Genomic DNA, 24,994 nt, shown 5'->3' with positions numbered 1-24,994 from the left:
TATGAAAGTAGTTAAAAGAGTAAATTCTAAGAATTGTCATCAAAAGGAAAAATACTTTCTTCCATGTAATTAATTTTGTGTCTATATGAGATGATGGACGTTCATTAAATCTGTGGTCATCATTTCATGATGTATGTAGGTAATAGCGTTATACTGTACACCTTAAAAATATACACTGCTGTGTCAATTACATCAATAAAACGGGAAGAAAAATCTAAAAGCAACCAAAAAAAGAGCATGACCTTTAAAGCTGGAGAGTCAGCCCCATCACCTACAAGCTGTGTGACAACAAACAAGTCCTTTAACCTCTCTGAAATGATTTCTTCGCCCAATAAATGGGAATATGCCTGCATGACATATTTTAATGAGTTATAATGACGTGGAATAGATGCGTTTGAAAGCATTTTGTAGACAGTTAAAGAGCTGCTGCTATTAAAATTGGGAACTCTTCCTGAAATCATTCTCTGCTGATAGTCAGGTCACGCTTGTGTCATATAATAATATTTCAGTCTCACTAGACTTCTGGTAAGACTCTTACCATGAGTTTAGGCCCCAAGTGTACAAAGAAGAATGCAGCCCAGGCCTTAGAGTTCCCCATTTACTGAGGGATCCCAACACGAAAACGGAAACTATAATTCAAGGAGTAGGAACATGCAATGGAAACCCTATAAATGAGCAGCTGCAAGTCATGAGAGAGGGGCAACCACCCTGCTGATCTGGAAACTGGGAGGGGGCTGGTATTTGAACTGGGTTATAAGAAATAAAAGCAGCTCGAGAGGTGGATACAGAACTGACTTCTGGTGCCTTCACAAAGAATACTTCACTATACAGACGTTTTTCAACTTTCTTTTGACAGTAGTACGTATTTTACATTTGCCCGTGTATTTACATGATGGAGACACAAGAGTCTGTGTTTTCTGGCTTTTTCCTAGCTTTGGAATGTTCCTTGATTCAAATTGATTTTTCAGGAAACAAAGAAAGGTACGCGACTGGGGCAGAGAATAGGAGGTGGTTGAGAGGTGGGTTTTGGTAGATCTGGGCCAGACTGGGGACTATGTAGCACGTAGAAATGAGTGTCTTGTTTCAACCAAAGGGAATCACATCAGATTATCAAGAGGGATTGAAGTGATTTTTATTGTCACCAGACAGCTAAGTCAGGAGTGACCCCAACCAGCTGAGACCTGGCCCATCCCCCTTTGCTGACTGTCTCCATGAGCAATGCTGGCCACATGCCGAGAACCAGCCAGACAAGAAAAGATGGTCAGAATCTGGGGGATGAAGGGTGCACTTGACGTGTATAAGCTGGCCAAGCGAGGTCAAGGCAGGATGCTCACGTCAGAAGCAGGGCAGCAGAAACACCTGTGTGTTCTCTCTTATTTCCCCCAGCTTCCCCCGTAAGTCATGCTTCCACCACCCTGTACCACACAAGGTCCCACCAGCCCCAGGATTGAAGGCCAATTGTGTGGTGCTGTGACAGCAAGTATTTAAGAGGAAAATAAAGAAGCGACAAGCTGCGACACGCTATCATTAAGTAATCATAATTTCCTCCCTATATTACGACAATAGATGTCACTCTCTCATCCAGAAGGCAGGCCACGTATAGAAACACCATGTCAAAAACCTTTTCAGACAGAGAGAGGGGGGCGAGTGAGCTGGGTGTGGAATAGAATATTTTGATGGGTCCCATCCACCCTGTTTCCCACCCCCCAACTCCTACATGCTCTGATAAAAGTCAGATCTGTAAAGAACTTCAAAGCCTCCTCAGTCTGACAAACAGTTATAAAACAAGAAATTAGTTAAAAAAAAAAAATCTGCCAAAGCACATGGAGGAAGCAGAGCTGACAAGTGTTATGATGGTTCTGTTTTTGTAATCAGCAGACCAACTGCAGGGAACTTCCTCCTCACGGGGAGCTGAGCCCGGGCTGTCAGTGATGAAGGAGGACAGAAAGGTCAGGCGGCAGAGGGGTGCGACGGGCCTGGAATAAGCGATTGTACATTCTTCCTGGCTATTTTTCATCCAGTCTGCATCCCAACCCAAGCCCACGGCCTGCTCCAGCCCAACTGTAACCTCGATGGCTCCTTGACCTCCTTCTTCCAGAAAGAACTATGTGAAAAATGGGAGCAGTCTGGCCTCCTCTTCCCTTCCTCTGTTTCACAGAGGGTTGGGGGTGAGGGAAAACTGGACTACGAGGAAATAGCTCTGGAATCCAAGACATCTGGCTTCTATTCAGATCCAATCACTGACCTTGGGAGCATATTGAAAGCATTTGGCTGTCTCAACAGTCTAAAAGGAGCTATTTATTTCAGACTCAACAACCAGCCCAAACATATGCTTCCATTTGGAAACAATTGGAGGTAAAACAGAGTTCCTTTTTTTTTTTAATAAAAGGAGGAAGGTGGAAATAACACAGGACTTCGAGTCAGAAGACGGACCTCCATTCCAACCACTGATCTGCCACTTGCTGGAGACAGCTGTGCAACTTTCTTTGGCTCCCTTAATCTCTTCACAATTTTAGTTTCCCAACTGTCAGACCATGATTAAATTCCTGTCTCATGGAGTTACTGAGGAAGAAATAACACAATGCATCCTCAGGGCCTGGTGCAGTGCCTGGCATAAAGTCATTATTTTCCTCAGGCAAATGCTTAGCTGTGCTTTATTCATTGGGTACAAAAAACGCCTGTCTCATCTATCTCACCTGGTGCCACCATGACTGTGTGGATAATGCACGCCTGAGTGTTCAGTAACTTTTAAGTGCTTTGCAGATACGAGGGATTATAGCTGGGGCCATTTTGATGCCAGTTAAATTCCTGAAACCAATCCAGGGGAAATTGGGAATGCAAAGTTCCCAGACCATCCATGGACATTATGTGACCAGGGTGATGACCAACTCTACCTCAGCATTAGACCACCCCTACCAGGTCATTATCTAGTTCTCCATGCCTGCCACGTGACACCTGTTGTGGCTTCTGCTATCTTGAATGTAAATCAGAAGCAGCCGACCTCTTGGAGTCTCACTAGAAAAATCTGCTAAAATACAAAATATGTGCTTGTCCAAGGTATAGCGTGAAGTGCTGCCATCTTGACACATGTGTTTTAGTCCATTCCCAGCGTGTTTGGGAGCTCAGCTAGAAATCACCTGAGACTCCTCTACTTTGGCCAATTGGTAGAACTCCGTGTGTCCCCATAAGCTTGGTATCATTTTGTTTGGATGGCTTTCCAAACATTTCCAAGCCATCAAGCCTCACTTCTCTAATCTCTAAGACTACAACATGAGAAACACTGGGCTGGATGAAGCACAAGCTGGAATCAAGATTGCCAGGAAACTTGTCAATAACCTCAGATATGCAGATGACACCACCCTTATGGCAGAAAGTGAAGAGGAACTAAAATGCCTCTTGATGAAAGTGATAGAGGAGAGTGAAAAAGTTGGCATAAAACTCAACATTCAGAAAACTAAGATCATGACATCTGGTCCCATCACTTCATGACAAACAGATGTGGAAACAGTGACAGACTTCATTTTTCGGGGCTCCAAAATCACTGCAGATGGTGATTGCAGCCATGAAATTAAAAGACACTTACTCCTTGGAAGGAAAGTTATGACCAATCTAGACAGCATATTAAAAAGCAGAGACATTACTTTGCCAACAAAGGCCCATCTAGTCAAAGCTATGGTTTTCCAGTAGTCATATATGGATGTGAGAGTCGGACTATAAAGAAAGCTGAGCGCCAAAGAATTGATGCTTTTGAACTGTGGTGTTGGAGAAGACTCTTGAGAGGCCCTTGGACTGCAAGGAGATCCAACCAGTCCATCCTAAAGGAGATCAGTCCTGAATATTCATTGGAAGGACTGACGTTGAAGCTGAAACTCCAATACTTTGGCCACCTCATGCGGAGAACTGACTCATTTGAAAAGACTCATTGAAAGATCGAAGGTGGGAAGAGAAGGGGATGACAGAGGATGAGATGGCTGGATGGCATCACCAACTCAATGGACATGAGTTTGAGTAAACTCTGGAAGTTGGTGATGGACAGGGAGGCCTGTCGTGCTGCAGTCCATGGGGCCACAAAGAGTCAGACATGACTGAGCGACTGAACTGAAGACTAAGAATCTCTACACCCTCAGAACAGGGGCTACATGGCTCAGCGGTCAAGACTCCACCTGCCAATGCAGGGGAAGTGGGTTCCATCCCTGAGTTTGGAAGACTCCCTAGGGAAGGAAATGGCAACCCACTCCAGTAAGAATATTCAAAAAGAATTATGCTTTTGAAATCTCACTGACAGAGAAGGCTTACAGTCCATGGGGTTGCAAAAGAGTGAACACAAGACTAAATAATAACATTAATACATTGTATAATGTATAAGACTTAAACATTGTATTAGCATACTGATACAATTTATAAGACTCTTTCACTAAAGTGTTCTCATTTTATCTTCACAATCACCCTGTAATCATGTGTATAAGACTCTTTCACTAAAGTGTTCTCATTTTATCTTCACAATCACCCTGTAATCATGTGTAACACTACATAAGAGTAAACAGACTTACCAAGTGGCATAGAAGGGCTCCTGGCTCACAATCCTCAGCTTCATATCACAGTTTCCAACCTCCCTGTGTGTGAGAGGTGCGTGTAAGGTATCCCAAGACAAGAAAGCAACCAAGAGGAGCCCTAGGAAACAAAGTATTCAATAAAGATGCTCAATAACAGTTTCAAGGATCTGGCCAGGTAAAATTATTCCTCAGACCAACCCTTATTGAACCTTGTGCCTGAAACAAAATATCAACCCTTAAAATTGTGGAGAAAGCAGCAGGTCTGTAGTGGAAATACCTGGCCTTCAGACCTGGCTGCAACATCTGCTATGTTCCCCCAGACGCTCCACATTTCTGACTCTGCCTCAAAGGTTTGGTCGCCTGGGAAGTCAGCCTGACCAAGACACTGAGCAGACCGGTTGTCTGACCACCTGCCCCTGAGCTCGGCTCACAGCCCAGCGAGACTTTCCTAGGATTCCTATCAGCCAGCCAACCAACCAAGTCTTCTGGGAGGACGTGCAGTATCACTAAAGTGTCAGGGCTTCCTTGATGGCTCAGAAGGTAAAGAATCTGCCTGCGATGCAGGAGACTCGGGTTGATCCCTGGGTCAGGAAGATCCCCTGGAGAAGGGAACGGCAACCTACCCCTGTATTCTTGCCTAGAAAATTCCAGGGACAGAGGAGCCTAGCATGCTACAGTCCATGGGGTCACAGAGTGCGACTAACACACACACAGTGTCAGGGGCCACTATGGCCTTTAGCTCAGAAGAAAAAGCAAAATAAGGAAGTACTTCTCCATCCCAATCTAACGGATGCTGGCCCCTCTGGGAAGCCTTCTCTGAAGGCTCCTTCTCCCCTCCAACTCCTCCCCCAGGCTGAGTAAGGCGCGCACTGACGTATCTCCATGGTACCTTCCACTCTTCTGTAAGAGCTCTTGGTCAGTTACCGAATCCGTTTCCTTTCGCCGGACGCACAATAAGCCAAAAGGCTGAGATGCCAAGGTCTGTCCCAAAGACGGTTTATTTGCAAGACAGCCAAGCAAAGAAGCAGGAGAAAATCTGAAATTCACCTCCTGAAGGCAAAGGACAGGGGTATTTCTGAGACAAGGAATAAAGCAGCAGGGTGCAAGGCGGCAGGAACGCGGGGATAAAGTGATCGGGAGAAGAGACCATGATTCTCGTCCTGCGCTGCTAAGTCACTTCAGTCGTGTCCGACTCTGTGCGACCCCATAGACAGCAGCCCACCAGGCTCCCCCGTCCATGGGATTTTCCAGGCAAGAGTACTGGAGTGGGTTGCCATTGCCTTCTCGTCCTGCGCAGGCACAGCTAAACCAGAGGCCTCTGCGCGTTCTACGAGCGGAGTTTTCCGCCCTCCGCCTGCAAAAGGACACCGCGCTTGCCCGGTTGAACGATCTGTGGTCCTATCCAGTCTGAACCGGCTCAATTTGAGTTGAACACAGCTGACTTGATGGTACTTGAAAACAATTGAAGTAGACAAGTGACTGTTGTGGATACGGGTTGCTTTGTGGACCTGCAGGTGTTAAAACGGCCTTGGTTAGTGAAGGTGAGATGGATATGGCTAATCCTTGAAGTTTTTCCACTGCGTTGTAAATGTCTGCGTGTTTTTCGGTCGTTGACTCTGCCTTGGGAATTAAGTATTCTTTCTGGACCCTTTAAGCCCATGGCCGCTAGTATAATGGTTTTTTTTGTTTTTTTGTTTTTTAATATATATTTATTTGGCTGCATGAGGTCTTAATTGTAGCATGCAAACTGTTAGGTGCAGGCATATGGAAATCTAGTTCCCTGACCAGGGATGGAAGCCAGGCTCCTTGCATTAGGAGTGCAAAGTCTTAGCCACTGGACCATTAGGAAGTCCTAAAATCTCCTTGACAGGGTAAGCATTTATTTAATAGGTAATGGGAGAATGAATGAACTATTTTTAAAAATGCCTCTGTAAAGACAAGGACTAAAATAGGATGTAAAAAAAAGAAAATTGTTTTATACAGTGATGATATTAAGTGATATTTGTTTTATTTTTCTTATTTAAAGAAATATTTATACTGCTACAGCCCAAAGAAAGATAAGACATGCTTCCAAAAATTTTTGTGAAGAATAACACTGACACCTGGCAACAGAAAACAAAGCTGAGTTCATTTCAGTTCAGTTCTGTCGCTCAGTCATGTCCGACTCTTTGCAACTCCATGAATCGCAGCACGCCAGGCCTCCCTGTCCATCACCAACTCCCGGAGTTCACTCAGACTCACGTCCATCGAGTCAGTGATGCCATCCAGCCATCTCATCCTCTGTCGTCCCCTTCTCCTCCTGCCCCTAATCCCTCCCAGCATCAGGGTCTTTTCCAATGAGTCAACTCTTCGCATCAGGTGGCCAAAGTATTGGAGTTTCAGCTTCAGCATCAGTCCTTCCAGTGAACACCCAGGACTGATCTCCTTTAGGATGGACTGGTTGGATCTCCTTGCAGTCCAAGGGACTCTCAAGAGTCTTCTCCAACACCACAGTTCAAAAACATCAATTCTTCAGTGCTCAGCTTTCTTCACAGCCCAACTCTCACATCCACACATGACCACTGGAAAAACTATAGCCTTGACTAGACGGACCTTTGTTGGCAAAGTAATGTCTCTGCTTTTGAATATGCTATCTAGGTTGGTCATAACTTTCCTTCCAAGGAGTAAGCGTCTTTTAATTTTATGGCTGTAGTCCATCTGCAGTGATTTTGAAGAGGCTTAAATAGCAGGTTCCCTCACTAGCAACAGCTCCTCCCAAAGCCCTGGCCCCCAATTTATATTCATCCTACTCTGTTCTTTTTCTCAGCATGTGTCCCAAACTGTGTAAGCTTCTGGTCTCTTAAAACTTATGTCCAGTCCTACTGAAACCAAAATCTAGTAAAAACAGCACAAAAATAAGACCACAGTATGAGTTCACTTATAAGTACCAATGCAAATAACCCTAAATAAACTTTTATCAAACAGAACTCAGCTGCATACAAGATTATGACCAAGAAGGTCATATTTCACAAATGCAAGAATAGGTTAGTATTAGGAATCTACTAATACAGTTTATCATTACAATGTATCTAAGGAGAAAAATCAGACATTTTCATAGTTGTTTAAAAGCCCTTAGTTAACGTAAATTTTTTTTTATTTTAAAAAACTCATTAGAAACAGATGCAGTTTTCCTTAGCATAATAAAGGTATGTGTAACTTTACTGAAAAGCCAGTGTCCAGTTATCTGTTGCTTCGTAGCAAGCCATGGGCTTCCCAGGTCGTGCTGCTGGTAAAGAGTCCACCTGCCAATGCAAGAGACATGGGAGATGCGGGTTGGATCCCTCCGTGGCGAAGATTCCCTGGAACACAAAATGGCAAACCACTCCAGTATTCTTGCCTCCATAATTCTATGGGCAGAGGAGCCTGGCAGTCTACAGTCTGTGGGGCCACAAAGTTAGACACGACTGAGCAACTGTCTGAGTCAACTGAGCACACACACAGGCCATTCAGAATCAGTGGCCTTCATACAATCACATTTATTTTGCTCACAAATCAGGGTCTGCTGGGCTCAGAGAGCCAGTTCTTGCCTGAGTTTGTTAGGAATACCCTCAAACTTGCCTGAGGCTGGGCCTTCAACAAAGCATCTCCACTCCCAAGCCTGGTGCTCAGCCTGCAGAGAATCAAACAGGTAGGATCCAGCAGGCATCTCTGTCTGTGTGAGACCTCAGGTAGAGAACTCAGAGGAGCTAGATTTTTTTGAACGTTTTTTATTGGAGTATAGTTGCTTTACAATGTTGTGTTAGTTTCTACTGTACAGCAAGGTGAAATCAGCTGTGTATGTACATATATCCCCTCTTTTTTGGATTTCCTTCTTGTTCAGGTCACCACAGAGCACTGAGTGGAGTTCCCTGTGCTGTACAGTAGGTTCTTGTTAGTTATTTATTTTATACATAGGATCAATAATATAGGGCTTCTCGGGTGGCTCAGATGGTAAAGAATCTGTCTGCAATGCAGGGTTCAATCCCTGGGTGGGGAAGATCCCCTGGAGGGCATGGTGACCCACTCCAGTATTCTTGCTTGGAGAGTCCCCATGGACAGAGGAGCCTGGTGGGCTACAGTTCATACGGTTGCACAGAGTTGGACAGGACCAAAGCAACTTAGCCCAGTACCAGGACGCAGCACATCAATAGTGTCAATCTCAACCTCTCAATTCATTCCACCACCCTCTTTCCCCCTTGGTGTGTTCATATGTTTGATCTGTACTTCTGTGTCTCTATTTCTTCTTTGCAAATAAGATCATTGATACCATTTTTCTAGATTCCACATATATGCATTAATATACAATATTTGTTGGAGATAGATTTTTTAAAATGGCAGCCAAATGTGCCCAAAGCAAGTGTCCCAGGAGATAGAAACAGGCTTGGCCTTTTCTGGGAAACCTTGCTGGGAAAACCAATGGAGTCAATTTGCTTATGTTCCCTGAGTCAATTTGAATTATGTTCTCTGAGGCAGCCATAAAGGCCTATCCAAGTTCAAGGAGAGGAGACAGGACTCCACCTCTATGGGAGACTGTCAAAAATGTTCAGATACATTTTAGAAAAGCACCACGGCATCATGCTTAAATGAGGAGACGTCGGAAGTATTCCCATTAAAGCAGGAAACAAAACAAGGATGCCCGCTATTAACTGTAATTTAGTACTTGACATTGTTCTAGCATAAAGATGGGTAAATTTTTCTGAAGGGCTGGATAGTAGATATTTAAGGCTTCTTAGGCCATATTGTAGGAGAAGGCAATGGCACCCCACTCCAGTACTCTTGCCTGGAAAATTCCATGGACAGAGGAGCCTGGTAGGCTGCAGTCCACGTGGTCGCTAAGAGTCGGACACGACTGAAGCGACGCAGCAGCAGCAGCAGCAGCAGGCCATATTGTCTCTGTGGAAACTACTCAGTTGAAGTAGAAAAGCCATAGATAATATGTAAATGAACACATGGGGTTGTGATCCTGGGGAACTTTGCAAAAAGAAGGGGTGAGCTGGATTCAGCCAATAGGCTGTCATTTGCTGACCCATTTCCAGCAACACTAATTTATAAAAAGAAAGCAGTATAAATATTAGAAAGGAGGAGAGAAAATGAATTTTTTCAAATAGTATGATATATATCTGCAAAGCTCAAAAGAATCAGCTGAAAAACCATAACAAAAATAAGAAAATTCAGAAAGATGAATGAATGTATAATCAGAATACAGGAATCAATAGCTGTAACATTGTGATAAAATAAATAACTTATTTAGTCTCTACCTGGGTTCCTAACACAAGGACTTCTAACACCCTTGGAGTTTCCTGAGTTATGGGGGGGGAGCATCTCTTATTATTCATAATAAACCCCTTTTAATCATACCTGTACATACATATATGTGCATGCTCAGTCATGTACGACTCTTTGCAACCACATTACCTGTAGCCTGCCAGGCTCACCTGTCCATGGGATTGTACAGGCAAGAATGGAATGGGTTGCCGTTTGCTCTTTCAGGCAATCTTCCCGACCCAGGGATCAAACCCACGTCTTCTACTACCCCTGCATTCTTAGGCAGATTCTTTACCACTTGAGCCACTGGGGAAGCCCCAGTCATACCTGAGTTTATGCTAATGAGGTGACCCTAGATCTATTACCAGAGGAAACAACCACATGATTAGAGAGATGGAACTTCAGCCCCAACCTCAGGCGGTTGGGACAGAGAATGGAGATTGAGTTAATCACCAATGGCCAATGACTTCATCATGCATGCCTGTGTCAAGGAGCCTCCATAAAAATCCCTAAATGATGGGGTTCAGGGATCTTCCAGATTGGTGAGTGAATAAAATGCTGGAGAGGTGGTGCCCACGGAAGTTCCAACCCCCCACCCCATACCTTGCCCTGTGCAGCTTTTTGCCTTCGTCTTGCCCTACGTGCCTATCCTTTATAACACCCTTTATAATAAGCTGGTAATAGTAAACTCTTTCCCCTTACTTCTTTGAGCCATTCTAGCACATTATTGAACCTGAGGAAGGAGCCATGGGGATCCATCTAGTGAATAACTGGTTGATCAGAACACCAAGAGACCTGGGAAGTGCTGACCTTCTGGGAAGTGCTGACTTCTGGGAAGTGCTCACCTTGCTGCTGACCTCTGAAGTGGGAGCAGTCTTGCAGGACTGAGCCTTTAACTTCTGGGATCTGCATTAACTCTGGGTAGTTAGTATCAAGATTGATTTAAATCACTGGGCATTCTGTTGTGTCTGGAGATTTATAAAACTTATTGTTGGTATGGGGCGGGGGACCATGTATTTGGTGTCAGAAGTGTTGTGAGTAGAAATATGTCACAATAGCATTCAAACATACAGATATTAGACATTACACTGAAAGAGTAGCAACAGAAATCTAGAATACTAAGGAGCATACTCTAATACCCAAGAAGCAAGAACTGTGTAATTGATGGCAGAATCCTAAAAGCACTCCTGGAGAACACAACTTATTCTACATACTTATTTCTGAATATGCAAAATGATGAGAATGCAAGATTATATGTGACTGTGGGACTTGAAATAGCAAAATATTTCAACCAGTCCAGCCATATAGAACTGTTAAAGTATTGTCTGGTGACTCAGACAGTAAAGAGTCTGCCTGTAATGCAGGAGACCTGGATTTGAGTCCTGGGGTCAGGAAGATCCCCTGGAGAAGGGAATGGCTACCCACTCCAGTATTCTTGCCTGGAGAGTTCCCTGGACAGAGGAGCCCGGTGGGCTGTAGTCCATGGAATCACAAGGAGTTGGATACAACTGAGCAACTCACACACACACAGACAGTATTGTAAGTGTATCCAAACAATACTAAGTACCCATCAGAGAAGAATGAGGAAGTCCTTTATATATTGATGTGGAATGTATTTTAAGATATATTGTTACTTAAACACACTAATGGTGAAAAACATATTTATGGTGTAAGAGAAAAGATATACAAACATACACATTTAGGCATTTGCTAAAATGTTTGTGCGATGATACACAAGAGACTGATAACAGTGTTTGCTTCCAGAAAGGGGAGCTAGCCAACTGGAAAGAGTCAAAAAAGACTTTGCCTCAAATCGCCCTTTTCGGTGTTTTGATCCTTGAACCATGTGAAGTGTATTAACTAGTCAAAATTTAAATACCATTTTAAACTATTGTTTATACACTAAATAGGACTTCCCCGGTAACTCAGTAGCTAAAGAATCTGTATGCAATGCAGGAGAAACAGGAGACACAAGTTCAGTCCCCGGGTGGGGAAAATCCCTGGGTGGGGAAGATCCCCTGGAGAAGGAAATGGCAACCCACTCCAGTATTCTTGCCTGAAAAGTCCCATGGACAAAGAAGCCTGGCAGGCTGTAGTGCAAGGGGTCACAAAGAGTCAAGACTGAGCGACTAAGCACACACATGCAAACACTTAATAAAAATCAAATGCCTTTATTTTTTTTGTAGTGTCGCTCTTTTTTTTATTTTTTATTTTTTAAAATTTTATTGTATTTAACTTTACAATATTGTATTGGTTTTGCCATATATCAAAATGAATCCGCCACAGGTATACATGTGTTCCCCATCCTGAACCCTCCTCCCTCCTCCCTCCCCATACCATCCCTCTGGGTTGTCCCAGTGCACCAGCCCCAAGCATCCAGTATCGTGCATCGAACCTGGACTGGTGACTCGTTTCATATATGATATTATACATATTTTAATGCCATTCTCCCAAATCATCCCACCCTCTCCCTCTCCCACAGAGTCCAAAAGACTGTTCTATACATCAGTGTCTCTTTTGCTGTCTCATATACAGAGTTATTGTTACCATCTTTCTAAATTCCATATATATGCGTTAGTATACTGTATTGGTGTTTTTCTTTCTGGCTTACTTCACTCTGTATAATAGGCTCCAGTTTCATCCACCTCATTAGAACTGATTCAAATGTATTCTTTTTAATGGCTGAGTAATACTCCATTGTGTATATGTACCACAGCTTTCTTATCCATTCATCTGTTGATGGACATCTAGGTTGCTTCCATGTCCTGGCTATTACAAACAGTGCTGCGATGAACATTGGGGTACACGTGTCTCTTTCAATTCTGGTTTCCTCAGTGTATATACCCAGCAGTGCGATTGCTGGGTCATATGGCAGTTCTATTTCCAGTTTTTTAAGGAATCTCCACACTGTTCTCCATAGTGGCTGTACTAGTTTGCATTCCCACCAACAGTGTAAGAGGGTTCCCTTTTCTCCACACCCTCTCCAGCATTTATTGCTTTAAATCGTTGAAAATTTTTTGTTATTTACTTTTCTTGACAAGTTATCACATGTCCCAAGGTTTGAAGTACATAGATCTGCACAGGCATGTATTAGAATAATTGTTAAGACCACAGACTGCAGCTCCAGACTCCCTGGATTTGAATCCCAGCCCAGCCAGTTACAATCTGTGAGTCAGTTAATTAACATCTCTGTGTCTCAGTTTATATACCTGTAAAACAGAAGTATTGATTGTTCCTTTGTAAGATGAATGGGATCATCTCTGTTCAGGGTTTCACCCAGTGCACTGATGGAGTGATGAAATAATAAATTATGCTGCAGTGTCTCTCAGGACAGATAAAAGATGAAGACGGAATTAGAATTAGAAGTGTGGGCATGTTTCTGAGGATATTTATCTTGGTCAGAGAGCTACAGTCTTAGACCTGAAATGACCTTAAATTTGAGCAACGTTATTCCTTCTACTCCCTTGGATCAGAGCTATGCAATGTAAAGCCACCTGTTGGGACTTCCATGGTGGTACAGGGGATAGAAATCCACCTGCCAATGCAGGGGTCACAGGTTCTATCCCTGGTCGGGAAAGATCCCACATGCCCATGTGCCACAGCTGCTACGCCCACATGCTGCAGCTACTAAAGCCAACACCCCCAGAGCCCATACTCCACAGCAGGAGAAGCCACTGCAGCCCAAGTACCGCAGCTAGAGAGGAACCCCCCACCCACAACTAGAGAAAGCCCAAGCACAGCAACAAGGACTCAGCAAAACCAAAACTAAAGTAATTAAAGTATTTAAAAAAATAAAGCCACCTGTTAAATGCAAGTGTTCTCAAGCTTATTTGACAATGGTACACTTAACGTACAGAAAACATATCGTTATCTTTCAGGAAACTACTCTTTTTTTTTTTTGCCATGCTGCAATGGCTTGCAGGATCTTTGTTCCCTGACCAGGGATCAAACCTGTACCTCCTGCAGTGGAAGCATGGAGTCTTAACCACTGGACCACCAGAGAAGTCCCAAAGGAAACTCCAGAGCAGATTTGCCTATGGCTCACCTGGATTTATTCTTAAAATATGGATTCCAATTCAGTAGGTCTGGGATGGGGCCTGAGGTTCTTCATGTCTAAGTTTTTCCCAGTTGATTCCGAGGCAACTGGTCCACAGACCACAGTTTCCGTAGCAAAGCTTTATAGAAGCAGCTTGGGAAATGCGGGTGTGTGTAGTGTGTCTATAAGTGTATTCATGTACAAGCTTCCATTCATCTCGCCATTATTCTAGTCATTGACTTGTCAATTTGCGTGTTATTGTATTTGCACCTTTCACAGGACAGGTTTTGTTAATTAAATGTGCCAGTCAGTTTATTATGCAGACAAGGGAAAAAGCCCTCAGCCAACCCTAACAGTAGTGACAGACTTCAAAATGTGTAACAGTGCATGCATTTTGCCTAAAATGAAAACAGCACCTACAACATACACACTCTTTTTAAATGACATTAGAATGACATTTGTTAACTGGATTTCTTCAGTTCAGTCGCTCAGTCGTGTCCAACTCTTTGTGACCCCATGAATCGCAGCACACCAGTCCTCCCTGTCATCACCAACTCCCGGAGTTCACCCAGACTCTTGTCCATTGAGTCGGTGATGCCATCCAGCCATCTCATCCTCTGTCGTCCCCTTCTCCTCCTGCCCCCAGTCCCTCCCAGCATATTTTACAAATCTTAGGATAGTGGACAAAGTCCTGGATTGAAAATTGCTCAATTTTCTGAACTTTAATTTCTTCATCTGTAAAAATGAATATGGTTAATTCACATGTAGAAAAAGTAAATTGAAAATGTCTAATAGCAACTGAACTGAATAGAAAGTATTTGGCCTTTAGTAGTTCAGTTCACTTCAGTCGCTCAGTCGTGTCCAACTCTTTGCAACCCCATGAATCGCAGCACACCAGGCCTCCCTGTCCATCACCAGCTCCCGGAGTTTACCCAAACTCATGTCCATCGAGTCGGTGATGCCATCCAGCCATCTCATCTTCTGTCATCCCCTTCTCCTCCTGCCCCCAATCCCTCCCAGCATCAGGGTCTTTTCCAGTGAGTCAACTCTTCACATCAGGTGGCCAAAGTATTGGAGTTTCAGCTTTAGCATCAGTCCTTCCAGTGAACACCCAGGACTGATCTCCTTTAGGATTGACTGGTTGGATCTCCTTGCAGTCCAAGGGACTCTCAAGAGTCTTCTCCAACACCACAGTTCAAAAGCATCAATTCTTCGGCACTCGGCTTTCTTCACAGTCCAACTCTCACATCCATACATGACCACTGGAAAAACCACAGCCTTGACTAGATGGACCTTTATTGGCAAAGTAATGTCTCTGCTTTTTAATATGCTACCTAGGTTGGTCATAACTTTAATTAGTTAATGCTTTAATTTTTAACTAAAATCTTTTAAGACTGTATTTGTGTAGGGTCCACTTTATCACATAATAAAATATTTCTCTAGAATAGTTATTCTCAAACCTCAGTGTACAGCAGAATTACTGAGATGTCTTGTTAAAACATAGAAACTCCCGGATTGCCCTGGTGGCTCGGTAGTAAAGAATCCACCTGCTGGGACTTCCCTGTTGGTTCAGTGATTAACACTTCACCTTCCAATGTGCACGGGCTGAGGGTTTGATCCCTGGTCAGGGAGCTAAAATCCCACATGTCTCGCAGCCAAAAAACCAAAACATAAAATAGAAGCAATGTTGTAACAAATTCAATAAAGATTTTGAAAATAGTCCATGTCAAAATAAATAAATAAAATCTATTAAAAAAAAAAAAAAAGAATCCACCTACCAATGCAGGAGCATAGGTTCGATCCCTGTTCTGGGAAGATGCCGCATGCCGTGGGGGCAGCTAAGCCCATGCATCACAACTACTGAGCCCACGCTCAGGAGCTGAAGAGCCACAACTATTGAAGCCTACATGCCCTAGAGCCCGTGCTCTGCAACGAGAAGCCACTGCAATGAGAAGCCTGCACACCACAACTAGAGAGTAACTAGCACAGCCAAAGATAAATAAAAATAATTAATTAAAAACATAAAAGCTCGCAAATTCTCTAAAATGGTTATCTGGGTCCACACTTGAAAACCCACTGCTCTAGAAGAAAATAAAAACGTGAGAAACTGCATATGTTTATAGAAGAGTCTGCTGTGATGTACAGTGCTTTCCCTCCCCTCTGCACAATTGAGATAGATACATAGGTAGGTAGGTAGGTAGATAGTAAAATACTTCTGCTGTAGAAAATGGGGGAATTACCAGAAATTCAGAGACAGGGAATTCTGAAAATAGGCTGTCTTGATGTCACATTTGAGCAACTGATGAGTGGACATATACAGGGCTGTTTGGAAATACTGACAGGGGAAGCAATGACCATTAAGACAGAGCTGGTTCACCAAGAGCTTATCTCATTGTATGAACCTTGTTCCTTTCCCTGAAAGAGTTAACTGCACTAAAACAGATTTTTATCAAAGTATTTGACAATGACTTTTAAGAATACCCTTTAGAGAGCATAAAAAACAAGGAAGTATGTATCTATGAAAAGGTAACTAAGAGTATTAGCAACTAGTAGGACAAATAAAGAACTAATTTAATGAAAATATGTTCATTTAGAGGTTCCTGCTGGTGGATCCTGAGCCAACAAGTGAAAACAAGCCTTGATATCACAGGAACTCAACACCATTGCCTTAAATGTTAGGTGGAACCTTGTAAGGACACTATTTTTGTAGGTCAAAGGATTCAGGTATTTAACCCAATAGGTGAGGAGTTATCCTATAATGGCATCTCTCTCCTCTGAATCTGTTGATGATGTTCAGTTCCCACTGACATATATGCAGATTTCTCACTCCAATATGCAAAGCACTCTAAAACTTAGCCCAATTCTCTGGACCTATGTTTCATTATCACCTCATATATACTCAACATTCCAGCCCAGTTGGATTGCACACTGCTCTCCAAATGTAAGGCTGCCCCTGTGGTAATGCAGGAGACACAAAAGACTTAGGTTCGATCCCTGGGTTGGGAAGATCCCCTGGAGGAGGAAATGGCAGCCCACTCCGGTATTCTTCCCTGGGAAATCCCATGGACAGAGGAGCATGGGGGGCTACAGTCCATGGGGTCATAAAGAGTCAGACACGACTGAGCAACTCAGCATAGCTCAATTCCCAACATACCCTAAACATTCTTGTCTCTGCCTTTATCTGTGCTACAGCCTTTAAAATTCCCTTCCTCTGTCCCATATCGCACCCCGCCCTGCCATAGGGCACATGAAGGTGGAAATCCACTCTCAATACACTCAGATGGGAGAGAAAGTTGGTTGGTTTATTTGTCTTGCTGATCCAGTGTTCTTCATAAGCCCACACCCAATGGTTACATGGGAAGGAGACTCTCCCTGAGTTGGGTTGAATCCGGGACAGTAATCAAAACTGACCCTTTAGGGAATCCTCAGTCTCTATGTGGAAAACGGAATGCTCATGCCCTCATATGGCTCTTGTCTCCTGCCTGCCTCCTGAGCTCTCCTCTGCAGTGGGCTCTGTATGTGGTGGGGAGGCGGGGAGTCCCTTGCCGAACCACATGGTGGAAGCCAAGACTCTGGGATTATTGAGTGTCTCAGCCTCAAGAGAGAAAGGGAAAATTAAAAGGTAGAGGCTGCCTTTCTTCTCATCGTCTCTCACTCCCTTCTTTACATCCCTGCTTTAAGAATCCCAATCTATTCCTAGGTAGATGGATCTTTTTAAAATTATTTATTTGTTTGGCTGTGTCGGTCTTGGTTGGGGCATGTGGGATCTGTGTTGCAGTGTGTGGGCTCAGGAGTTGCCACACACGGGCTTAGTTGCTCCACAGTATGTGAGATCTTAGTTACTCGACCAGGGATCAAACCCATGTCCCCTACGTTCACAGGTGGATTCTTAACAACTGGCCCACCAAGGAAGTTCTATAATACTTTTTCCTAGGGAAAAAATGTATTGCTTGCATGGTGGAGGTATTTACTTTATCTCTGCAGGAATGATACCAGCAAGCTGCAGAGTGAGTGGGCAGTGGGCCAGATGACTCCTGAGGGACCAGAGCTGGAGTGACCAGAAGGGGAGGGAAAAAAGTGAAAAATTGATTAGCTAGTTCAAGAGAAGAAGAAGGGAGTCTAACAGACAAAGCAGAATGCTTTAGCAGAAAGAGCATTCTTTCAAGAAGCCTTCGAGGCTCCAACTATGTATCAGATGCTTCTTGTAATGTGCTTCCAATGTGAACCTAAAGAGGCTGAACCCCAATAACTGAGATCTCAAGTCTTAGAAGTTTTTCCTGTGTTCTGTATGTAGCGTAGAGACAGGTGGGCAATGGTCCTGAAGGGACAAACTAATAGACACTGGGCTACTCAGCAGACAGTGACCGGAAGGGCCTCGCCAGTGCTTTAGCACTGGTGACCTTTGGACCTGTGTATGTTCTTGGGGAGAGGAACTCCAGTAATGACTGCAGCTTAATTTCCTGCCAGCAAATTGATTAGCGATTTTGAGTCAGAAGCAATTTGATTTAAAGGAAATTAAGAAATTTGATATGTTTTGCACACCTGGGTTTGTAGGCTTAAGATTCATTCCCATTATAATAGCTTAGCTTATCCTGGCAGGCTACAGTCTGTGAGGTCGTAAAAGAGTCGGACACAATTTAGCAACTAAACAACAATAATCCTGAGGGAATTTGAGCCTGGAGGTGAATCTGTGCTTGTAGTCTTTTTTTTTTTTTTAATAATCTTATTAATTTATCTATTTCTGGCAGTGCTGGGTCTTCACTGCTGCGCCACTTTTCTCTAGTTTAGGCAAGCAGGGCAGCTCTCTAGTTGTCACTCGCAGGCTTCTCGTTTCGGTGCCTTCTCTTGCTGCAGAGCGTGGACTCTAGGCTGCTTGGGCTTCCCGGCTCCCAAGCTCTAGGGCACAGGCTCAGTGGGCATGGTGCACGGGCTTAGTTGTTTCATGTCATGTGGGGTCTTCCCGGATCAGGAATCAAACCTGTGTCTCCTGCATCGGCAGGCAGATTATTTACCGCTGAGCCATCAGGGAAACCCTTGCAGTCTTTTGGTATGTGTCTTTACCTCTCTTCCCAGGGGCCAGCCAGCTTAGATGTGTGCCCAAGCCACTCTCCTTATCTGATTATCTCATTATAGAGAATGTGAATGCAGCAGAGTGAAAAACAACAGAAGACTTTCTTAACCCTTCCTTTTTAAGGCTGACAGCCCACACTAAGCATGCATAGCAATCAGAGTACCACACAAGACACTATCTTGCCTCTTTCCAACGATGATGGAGAATTAATTGACCTTATATGTGAGTATTAAACATCTTCACCAAGTGATTCCTCTCTCTTCTCCATCAACCCAATCAGCAGGTTCTACACACATATAAATGAGATTCAACAAATGTGTTCAAAGTCAGAACCCCCAGAAGTTGCTGAGATCTTCAGCATCCTAAAGGCATTCACATTCTTACTTCAAACTACCTTTCCAGTTTTATCTCCTAACACACACACCCACACACACACGGGCTTCCCTAATGGCTCAGATGGTAAAGAATCTGCCTACAGTGCTATAAACTTGGGTTTGATTCCTGGGTGGGGAAGGTCCCCTGAAGAAGGTAATGGCTCCTCACACTAGTATTCTTGCCTGGAGAATCCCATGGACAGAGAAGCCTGGCGGGTTACAGTACATAGGGTTGCAAAGAGCTGAACTCGACTAAGCAACTAACACTTTCACTTTCTTTCACACACACGCAACCATCGTTCAGCCATACCTAGCTGCTTTCCTTCCTGAGTGTGTCATAGCATTCACACTTGTTGTTTTTGTACCTTGGTAGACATCAATTATGGAGAAGGCAATGGCACCCCACTCCAGTACTCTTGCCTGGAAAATCCCATGGGCAGAGGAGCCTGCTGGGCTGCAGTCCATGGGGTCGCTAGAGTCAGACACGACTGAGCGACTTCACTTTCACTTTTCCCTTTCATGCACTGGAGAAGGAAATGGCAACCCCCTCCAGTGTTCTTGCCTGGAGAATCCCAGGGACGGGGGAGCCTGGTGGGCTGCCGTCTATGGGGTCGCACAGAGTCGGACACGACTGAAGTGACTTAGCAGTAGCAGCAGACATCAATTAGTTGAATAATATATTTAGAAATTTTTAGTTGAAATAGAATATACAGAACTAGAAATACTGATAAAACACTAATTAATCATGCTGATGTATCTAACTGTGGCATACCATTAAGGAAAGTTTTAACTCCCAGTCTTGAACTTAAAAGGTTAACACTGTTTAGCTTCTTTATGGATTTATAGTATTGAGTTGGTGGAAAAGTTCATTTCTGTAACACCGTATGGAAAACCCCAAAAGAACTTTCTGGCCAACCCAGTATTTTAGTGATACTAGTTTGAGGACAATAGGTGTGGAACTATGACTTGACCCACAGATTTCTGAACATTGTCCATAATAAAGAACTGATTGTGTTAATATGAGTTGCTTGATTTAGGTGGCCTGGGACTACAATAGTCTTTAGGCCTAGTGAAGGTATGGCTCATGAATATAAAACATCATCTGAAGAAATTTGTATTTGGATTGTCATTTCTATAGAGAATGCCACTTGGTTATCTAATAGTCATAATTCTGGCTTTAGGTCTGATACTGGGATTAGGTAGAAGTCAAAGTTTAAATCCTCATAGTCCATGTACTCATAGCTTCAGTATCACTGATGTCTTCAGTTTTTACAGTGAGGGAAGGACTATTAACTCCATGTATCATGTGGAAAACTCGTAATGATGGCAGGACAATTAGAACTGGACTAATGGCCTGTAAGATGGTACAGATAGCTTCTACTTCTTGTGCATCCGTTGTACTTGTTTGTGTTAATTTACTTGTCACTATTAGTGAAATAATATAGACGGCCAAAGAGCTGATTAAAACCACAGTTATTAATGTGTGATCCCAAAAATGTCATAGTTCTTCTACAGTGGGTAGTGTGGCCTCTTAAAAGCCTAATTAGAGGGGATATACCACAGAGATATAAAAGGTTTTCACCTGTAATTTAACTTTGACAGAGTTATATACAATTTTACTAATAGCTCACATATTGAGAAAAACATAATGGTTGTTATGCTGGCTTGAAACCAGTAGAAGAGGGTTGAATTCCTTCCTTTCTTACTTATTTTGAGTTAACATACATGGGCTCCTCAAACGTGTGATATGATCGAGGATATCCATTTAGTCATTCTAGATGTGTAGTAGTTAATTCTACCATTAGGACTTCTTGTTTTATGAAAATGCTTCTCAAATAATGGAAATTATGACTATCACTGCTGTTAGTAAAATAAACGAGGCCTATGATGAGATAGTGTTTCATATTGTCTATGCATCTGGGTAGTCAGAATATCGCCGTCGTATTCCAGATAGACCTGGGAGATGTTGTGGAAATCAAGTTATATTCACACCTACAGATATAATTACAAAGTGAACTTTTGCCCATGTTAAGTTGAGGGTATACATATAGCCTGAGGATAGTGGGAATCAATGCACGAAGCCTCCTATAACAGCAAACACGGTTCCTACTAAAAGTACGTGGAAGTGTGCAATGACGTAACATCTATCATGAAGGAGTGTCTAGTGATGAATTAGCTAGAACCATTCCTGTTAGTCCATCTACTATAAAAAGGAAAATTAAACCTAGGGTTTATTATGGTTGGAAATCATTTAATATTGCCTCTGCGATGGATTGCTAATCAACTAAATACTTCCACTCCTGTTGGGATAGCAGTAACTATAGTGATGATATATATGCTCGTGTGTCAACATCTATACCTACTGTAAACATGTGGTGAGCTCGTATGATGAAAACTAAAAATCCAGTTGATATTATAGCTCATATTATACCTACACACACCATTCCCTCTGCTTCCTGTTGACCTCACCTTTCACTTAAAAACACTAACTGAAACATCGAGATCCAGGGGAGGGACCTAAGGGAGAGTTGGAGTGGGAGGTTAGGGTTAGCAGATGTGAGCTATAGTATAATGGATGGATAAATAACAAGGTTCTACTGTATAGCACAAGGAACTATATTCAACCATCATGAAAAAGAATATTTTTAAAAGGATACACATATGTTTAAATGAATCACTTTGCTGTACTGCAGAAATTAACAATATTGTAAATCAACTATACTTCAATAAAAAATAATAAAAATGAAACATCAAGATCCATCTCAGGTGCCACTCCCTCCCCGACACAGGACATGCTAGAACTCCCTAGTCTGCGTCTTCAGAGCAGGCCCTACTTTGTGTGAGCACTGAGCTAGAGCATTTTTGTTGTTGTTGTTCAGTCACTAAATTATGTTCAACTCTTTGTGACCTCATGGACACAGGGACCTCCTCTGTCCTCCACTATCTCCTGGAGTTACTCAGATTCTTGTCCACTGAGTCAGCAATGCTATCCATCCATCTCATCCTCTCCCACCCTCTTCTTCTTTTACCTTCAATCTTTCCCAGCATCAGGGTATTTTCCAATGAGTAGGCTCTTTGCATCAGGTGGCCAAAGGATTGGAGCTTCAGCATCAATCCTTACAGTGAATATTCAGGGTTGATTTCCTTTAGGATTGACTGGTTTGATCTCCTTGCAGTCCAAGGGATTTTAAGGAATTGTGTAGCAATTGGTTTATCCGCACCAGTCACAAATACGTCAACTCCCAAACAAGGACTGTGTCCTGCGTATCTTTATATTCCCTGAGTATTGCAGTGTTGATCATCCAGTTAGATACATAGGTGGATGGCTGAATAAACCAGTTACATGGTCAGGAAGCTTAAGTGTTTCAATACCAGATATAGAAATCCTATGAATTTAAAAATGGTTTTGACTATATATTACGGTAGGCTTGAATTTGAGCATCTTGCCCACATTCATGCCAGGCAGTGCAGCCAAAAAAAAAAAAAGTAAACAAACCATAAATACCCATAGAGTTAACCTCACAAAATTAAAAACTTACTGATGTTAATGAATATCAGAAGTGACAAACTAGGATAATTACGCATTCTGTTCTCACTTTAAAGTAAAGCAATTCTCAGTCATTTTCATGAATGGATTGAATATTTTGCAGATGAGACATATGTTTTTAAATGTGTAAATCTGATGTTAAAACTGAGAATCTAAAACTCCTAACTCTTCCAGTTTCTTTATGCATTTTGTCAACTCGGTTATGAAATCATAAAACTTTTGGATTCACAATGAACTTTGCCACACTCATCTCACACACAGAAAAAGAAGTCTTAGGGACTTGCCTGTCTCTGAATTCTCTTGTCTAGGTCACTATTTGATGGCAGCACCTCACTGATTTCAGTGTAGCAGCGTCAGATGTTTTACTAGCTGCGAGGGAATTTCCGTTTTTACTCCACCTTTCAAATTGTCCTTAGTATTTTTTCCTGCTTCTTCTCTTTGGTCAAATTCAGAAATGCAAAATGATTGCTGTGTGATTTTGGTTTTATGTTGAATTTGGAAGAATTACCATCCAATATTTTATTTCCCTAATGTGAGGCATATACTAACACATGTATTATCCTGTACTAATAAGTCTATGAACTAAATACTATTGCTACGTCCCATCTTACAAATGAAGACGTGAAAGTACTATAATCCCACAATTCAAATCAAACACTGACTACCCTGGGCTACCCTGGTGGCTCAGACAGTAAAGAATCCGTCTGCAATGCGGGAGACCTGGGTTCAGTCCCTAAGTCGGGAAGATCCCCTGGAGGAGAGAATGGTTACCCACTCCAGTATTCTTCCCTGGAGAATCCTACGGACAGAGGAGCCTGGTGGGCTACAGTCTATGGGGTTGCAAAGAGTTAGACATGATTGAGCAACTAACACACAAATACACTAACTACCCTACTTATCACAGACCCCAGAGGTCAAGGGGCACAATCCCCAACAAGACTGCCCAGGGAACTCCCTGGCAGTCCAGGGGTTAGGACTCATGCCTTCCCGGTTGAGGGCTTGGGTTCAATTCCTGGCCTGGGAGCTAAGATCTCATAAGCTGTGCAATGTGGTCACAAAAAAGAAAAAGACTGCCCTAACTTCAGATGCCAGTCATGCGTATGCTTTATAATGTATATAATAAGGATAGTGTATTATGAGCTTCGTAAGTACAGATAACACAAGAGGTGACGCTCAAACAGGATTCCTACAATCAAAGTTTAGAGACAACTAAGCCAGAGAAACATAATATGCTACCACCAGTAAATTACTGAGATGATACTAGAACGAGACAATTTATTCTTAAACCAGGAAAAGATGGAACAAATGTGAGAAACCCACAGGAATCTTTACAACTCAGAAACTGTGAAATAGTGACTTTAAAAAACAAAGTATGGTTAAAAATAACCACCAAAGGGCTTCCCTGGTGGCTCAGTGGTAAAGAATCTGTTTGCCAGTGTAGGAAACATGGGTGTGATCCCATGTTTCCAGGAAGATCCCACATGTGCAGCAACTAAGCCCATGAGCCACGACTAGTGAGTCCTCTTGCTGCCGCTCCTGATGCCCCAGTGCCCTAGAGTCCGTGCTCCATGACAGGAGAAGCCACGGCAGTCAGCAGCCTGCATGCTGCAGCTGGAGCGTGGCCCCCGATTGCCACCAGAGAACAGCCCAAGAATCAACGAAGACACAGCACGGCCAAAAGTTTTAAAAAATGATAATAATAACCACCAAAGACAATTTTGAGTATGGTAGTTTAACCCCAGGTCCCTATGTTGAAATATTTTAGAGGCCCTACATATTTTTAAATGATTTGAAATAATTGTGTGAACCTTCTGAGCCACCTGGGAAGCCCTGTTTTATACCACTGGTTCTCAAATACACCTTAGAGCAGTGTCAAATCCTGGTAAGTTTTTCACCCCTTTGTAAATAATAAAAATAAGAAAAGTGTGATGATATTTTAATTAAGCCATATAAGCAATTAAAAGGGCTGCTCTTTTTTCCCTAGAAAACACTGTGGAATCTTGTCCTTTAAGGGTAAGGTGATGGTAACTATAGATGCTGGATTTTTACAGATTTTAGTGGACAGACTAAAGTTGCAACCATGAGCTGGATTTATTTATTTATTCGGACTTTTTGTTGGTTTTTTTTGCT

Source organism: Bos mutus, chromosome 15, assembly GCF_027580195.1.
Source record: "Bos mutus isolate GX-2022 chromosome 15, NWIPB_WYAK_1.1, whole genome shotgun sequence".
NCBI lineage: Eukaryota > Metazoa > Chordata > Mammalia > Artiodactyla > Bovidae > Bos > Bos mutus.
The sequence above is the reverse complement of the archived record's forward strand: the minus strand, read 5'-3'. Positions refer to the sequence as shown.